Consider the following 6,553-nt stretch of genomic DNA (forward strand, 5'->3'; position numbering starts at 1 on the left):
AAAATAAAACTGAAAATATACTGCACTTCACATTAGTAAAGATGGGAGAGTTTAGGTTTTTCCAATAGGGTAGCCTCCATTGTCTTTTGATTGTCCCTAAGAATTCTTCCCACCTTCACTTCACTTACTTCTGCTTCCTGCTTTATAAAGACACTTGTTTGTTAAGAGTCATATTTATACTGCCTTAACAATAAGGGGCTTGGGAAAGTAGTAAATAAACGTGTGTAAAGACTCATTCACACGTTGTATGCCTGCGAAGGTTGGCAAATATGCTATGTTTGGACTGGAAAAAGAATATGGACCTTTGCACTCAGACTGACATCAGTTCATTCCTCCTGTTTCTATTAGTCCAAAATCTTTCTACCCTCAACGGAACTGCTCAGTATCTCTTCTGCGGTTCCATTCTCTCCCTGGAGTGGATAACTCAGCGGCTTAGTGCAGAATTGCTTACTGCTCTTCCTACCCAAGAACAACAGAAATGGGAGACTTGGAGATAGGAGAGGATAGGAGAGATGGGATGATGTCACACATAGGATAATAATTCTGGCACTCATCATCCTAGTTAAAATCAACAACAGCCATGTGTGCCCTGAGTTTCGGTTATCATGAACACAGAAGCAGACTATGCCTCAATAACCTGCTGGTTCTCTCAGTCCCTTCGTGGGGGGAACCAAGTTCCCTGGAGTGTTTCCAACTTAATGAAGGAGACAAGACAAATACATATGATGAAGACACAAGAATCCCTCCAAACAAAAACAACAAGTTTAAATCAATATATGTAAGGAAATGCAGAGGGCTTATAGAGCCAAAACAATATAAAACATCAAGAGAAGGGTAAGGAGACTAATTTTAGACTCATCACATTTTGCTCAGTCTTCCTTCCCTTTATGTCTTTTATTTGATAAAGTTCATTTATTTGCATAGTTCGGTAGTAGACAGTGCTAATGCTTTTGAGAGAATGGATGGTGAATGAAAAGTAAGAAAGCAAAGGCAGTGGTTGGTTACAAGACATGAAAAACACTTCTGTGTTAAATTTATTTATACAATGATTTGGAAATCCAAACATCTTTGATCGGTTAAATATTGAGCCTCAGTTCTTACAATAAAAAAAAAGAATAGAAAAAGCTAAATGCCCCTAACTGAAATGTAGACAAAACAACTTCTTCCTTAAAATACTTGTTTTCTAAAAGTATTTTCCAACTTTTTTTCTATGACATTTAAGTAGCCAAAAACATGTTTTAAAGCCAATATTATCACTACCCTGGAGTGGCTGACTCCTCTTCCTAAGTCCTCAGCTGTTTAACTTTCTCTTGATTGCATTTTTCTTGCTCTTACTCATTTGCATCAAAGCCATTTTCTAATGTTGTTCTAAGACTGAGCCATTGTGTACATTTATCAACAGATAGCTAAGGTAAGTAATGCAAATAGCCAGGAAAACTGAGAGGAAGAAGCTGGCAAGGACGCATACAAAGTAGTTAATTCTTTTGAATAAATACCAGTTCTTTCCTATAATGACTGGAGCTACACGGATCTTGCTATTGCCCAAAATTCTACTGATGGCAAGTGGACATAACTAGACAACTCCAGGCCCTCATACATGACCATCAGCTATCAGGGAACCTAATAAAGTAAAGCAGCAATAGATCCCTGGAGGAAAAAAGCAGCATTCATTAACATTCAATTAATTCAATGAACAGTAAAAGGGTAATTCCCAATGATACTGCGCGCATGCACACACACACACACACACACACACACACACACACACACACACCTTGAGAAGTTATTCTCTTATATAAAATAAATACTTGAAACAAGACTTTCTCAAATCTTGGGGGAAAATGTAATCTGCCCAAAATCTATCAATTTACTTAGATAAAGAAAGAGAAGTCACACTTTTTTGGTGAATTAAATTGTGATACAAGCTACCACATAGACAAACCTTGAAAACGTGCTAAATGAAAGAAGTCAGTCAGAAAAGTTCACTTGCTGTATGGTTCTATTTATCTGAAATGTCAAGAATAGGAAAATCCATAGAGACGGAAAGCAGACTAGTATTATCCAGGGCTGAGGTGAGAGGGAATAAGAGTGATTGCTAAAGGGTACAGGCTTCTTCTGGGTGTGATTAAAGTGTTCTAAAATTAATTGTGGTAATGGTTTCATAACTAATAAGCTAAATATACTGAAGGTTACTGTGTTAAATGTTTTAAATGAATGGATTTTATGAAATATGAATTATATCTCAATGGAGTTGTTAAAGCTTTTTTACTCACTAATTTGGTTAATCTATTGCTTGTCCTTTTTTTCAGCAAAAAAACTGACTACCTGAACTTGCTTATAAATTAGGAAACTGAAGGCATTAAAAAAAGGAGGCAAAATTATTTAAATAAACAAGGTGTAATTTAGTATATTTCCTCATTCCTAATACATTTAACTTAAAGTACATTCTTTAGAACTGTGAGATTCTTCATACCTCCTTCTCAGGTACCACTATTATGTCTTCAAAATCAAACTATAAGAATAAGAATCCCACCCTGGCCAGGTGGTTCAGTCCTTTGGATCGTTGTTCCCTACACCAAAAAGGTGGTGGGTTTGATTCCCAGTCAGGGCACATGCCTAGGTTGTGGGTTCGATCCCTGTTTGGGGGGCATAAGGGAGGCAACCTCTCTCTCTCTCTCCTCTCAAATAAACATATCCTTGAATGAGAATAAAAAAAAATAATAAGAAGCCCTAGGGACAATTTTAAAAAATTACCTCAAAGAGGTGTTTTCCTTCTCTCCATAACACTGAGCGTTTGAATCAGTAGTGTCAGTTCAAGGTTTGCTTGTCCCTTTTCTCTGATCTGGAATTAGAAATAAAACGATGGCAGTATAGTGAGACTCTCTGAAATTACCTTATAATACAGCATCAGAGTTGTGAGTGTGTGTTTCTAATGGAAATATTTCATGAAAATATAATTTACCTGTCTTAATAATGTGAGCAGAAATCAAAGCAGAGAACATTTTAATTTATAACAAAAGCCCCCATTTCCACCATTTTAAAGCATGTGGATCTGCTTTGCAAAGTTACAGTTTCCACTTTGCAGAAAAGGGAGGATACAGGGAAAAGGCAGTTACAAAATATTGTGGGGAAACCCATTTTATAAAAATGTCAGCCTTTTCATAATCTAGAGGAATGCATGTAATAAACTTTATTAAGGCCACACTTTAGAAGAAAAAAAAGGAACCCTACATATTTTGGGCATAAAGCATGGCAAAATTTACTATATAGTAAAGTTCATTATAAATTCAGACCATTCTAGTTCTACTTAATAAATTATCAAAAAGTCTTCATGTGTTTTGTGAAAATCCCTGCAGCATAGAAGACATACAATATAAATGTTAATATCCAGTCAAATGATCTTTTGTTAGATGTGCCATAACATCTTACTGAGGGACAAAACACAGTGAATTCTTATGTTAATATCAGAGATTTCCTGACAGATTTTAAAATTGTATTAGCACATTTTGTTCTGCAAAACTGAAGTCTCTTCCTTGTAACTCTATGTATTCTCCTTCCTTCAAGGTGAGATCGCATGCAACCATTTAAGGGCTTTTTCCTCCCTTCATACTCAGTTGCTTTCTCCAAAGTTCGTCAATTATGACATTTTTGTATAAGTTAGTGCTTTCCAAATTTAAAGTGCACATGAATCACTGTTAAAGTGCTGATTATGACTCCGTAGGTTGGAGCATGGCCTGAGAATCTGCATTTCTCATGCACTTGTTTGTGAGGCCTGTGCTGGTCGTCCACAATCTACTACACTTTGGGTAGGAAGAGCTCAAGTCATATTTTCATGCTGATTGATTTTCGACCCTCTCTTGTGTATTAGTAATTCCAACTAAGAGTCTCTTGAATGCAGGAACATTTCTTTTCCATTTTCTATTTGCCTCCATCTCCTAGCATCATGATCATTAACACCGTAAACATAAAATAGGTATTTGTCAGTTGACTCAGCTAGAAACAGGGCAATCTATAACCATTAGTCACAGCAACCTGAACAGTCGAGGATAAATCCATGGCAACTAGAGGATCGTTGTTACCTATTGTCTCAGTAACATAATCATCATTGTGTCAAATGTGCTGACCAACTCTCCAATAAGTGCCTATGAAGTGATGTCTTAGAGCAGTGGTTCTCAACCTTCCTAATGCCGAGACCCTTTGTTGTGGTGACCCCCAACCATAAAATTATTTTCGTTGCTACTTCATAACTGTAATTTTGCTACTGTTATGAATCATAATGTAAATATCTGATATGCAGGATATATTTTCATTGTTACAAATTGAACATAATTAAAGCATAGTGATTAATCACAAAAAAAATATGTAATTATATATGTGTTTTCCGATGGTCTTAGGCGACCCCTGTGAAAGGGTCGTTCGACCCCTAAAGAGGTTGCGACCCACAGGTTGAGAACCACTGTCTTAGAGGGAAATAAATTGAGTCAAGCAAAAAGACAAACTGTCCTACTATTGTTAACACTTAGAAATTCCGGGCTATTTAGCCAAGCTTGAAAGAAATAAAATACCACTTTCCTGAAGAGGGAACCAGGAAAGTAAATAAGAGCTGATGCTGTAGCAATGTGTTTATGTGTGAGAGGGAGTGATCTCTGGCAAACAAAGGGAGGCACTGCCATGCTCCTTCAAGGAATTGCCCAGCTCTGAGGAGTGTCACACGCTATCAGCCTTCAGGTGTTAACTCCATCAAGTTCCCCTCAGCTTTCTAGCCTAGGAGGAGCCCCAGCTAATGTTTAAACTGTGGTTCAACGGTCTGGCCATTTCTATACAACATGAGAGTCCTCTAATGGGCCATCTTTAGGCTCTTTTCTAGAACTCACTTTTTCAATTCTTTCAACCTAAATTACTGTCAAACCCTTTCCTGTAATTTAGAATGAACCCTGATTGATAAGCGAGAGAAACAATAGAATGGAAACCCAAAGCCAGTACCAAGTCAGGGCTTCAACATTACAACTCATGCACAACCAGGAAAACTACCCAATCCGAAGCAAAAATAAAACAAAATTATGAGAGAGAGAGAGAGAGAGAGAGAGAGAGAGAGACCCTCCAAAACCCATGGCAAATAGAAATTCCACGATAAAAGCAAACTATGCTAAAGGCAATAGCACTTTAAAAGGTTCCAAACCATACCAGGAATCATATTCCTGAGAGAAAAGCATGGGATGCAACAAACAGAAGAAACAGCCAAGAATAGAAAAATTAAGGCAATCTAAAATTTTTTATTACAATAAAATCGCATACCAGAAAACATAATGAGAAAGAAACTTAGAACAATGTGGATGAAAAGCAGCCAGATTCAAAACTTACCAAACAAAGTTAAAGAGTGAAAACAGTTAAATGATAACATTAAAAAAGTAAAATCATGGCTTATGCCAATATGAAAATAAATATATGCTTATGAGTTTATTTAATTCATGAGAGGAATAGAACTTAAAACTACTTAAAAAGAGTTTTAAGAACAGATGCATTTATATATGGGAAATATTAAAATAAATATCCAAAAAGGGCAAAACATGTAGGAAGGGAGAAGAAAGAAAGGGAAGGAGAGAGGGAGGAAGAAAAAGAGGAAGGAAAACAATAATAATTGCAAAAGAAGAGTCCAGATTATCATTATTCAGAGATTAAATACTCATATAAATAAAAAGTTCAGGGCATTCCTTAGAAAATTAATACAATTAATTGGATAATTCAGTAGATATAAATAGGAATAAATCTAATGAAATATGTAAGAATTTTGCACATCTTTACAAATGGGAAAATATAAGATTTGATTAAAATACATAAAAAGGCCCAACACATGTAACTTTATACCATATTAGTATTGCACATTAATCTATAAATTCAATGTGTTTCCAAGCAAACTACCAGGATATGCTCCTTGCTTCCTGCTTCAAAACACACACAACTCTGATCAAGAAGACTTAAGGAAGTACCTGCTGATGCCTTTTGGAAATCACTTCCTTGATAGAGAAAGAGAGACAGAGGGCATTCCCATGCCCTTGCTCTCAGTCTTGAGCTAGACATTTTGTCTGGATGTATGTCCCACCTTGCATCCATGAAGCAGTATTTGTGAGGATGAAAAATCAATAGCTCTAGGATTATGCATTTTAAAAAAACATGGATTCTTGATATCTTTGACCCACTAATAGTCATAGACTCCTTAGCTCACAAAATGCAGTAACTTTTGAGGCAATGATATAAGCATTTCAGTTATTTATACTCAAATGGATTTCAGGCTGACATATGACATGAACAGAAAATTCACAGTGAAGAAGGAAACTGCGCATATGAAAATATGCACAACTACATATTCACTAATTTTTAGCTGTCTGTAAAATATCTAATCTAATAAAAGGAAACATGGTAATTAGCGTACGACCGCTACCCTTCCCATTGGCTAATCAGGGTGATATGCAAATTAACTGCCAGCCAAGATGGCGGCCGGCAGCCACGCAGCTGGAAGCGAACATGAGGCTTGCTTGCTCCAGTGACTGCCGAC

Source organism: Myotis brandtii, unplaced genomic scaffold (genome assembly GCF_000412655.1).
Source record: "Myotis brandtii unplaced genomic scaffold, ASM41265v1 scaffold45, whole genome shotgun sequence".
Classification (NCBI taxonomy): Eukaryota; Metazoa; Chordata; class Mammalia; order Chiroptera; family Vespertilionidae; genus Myotis; species Myotis brandtii.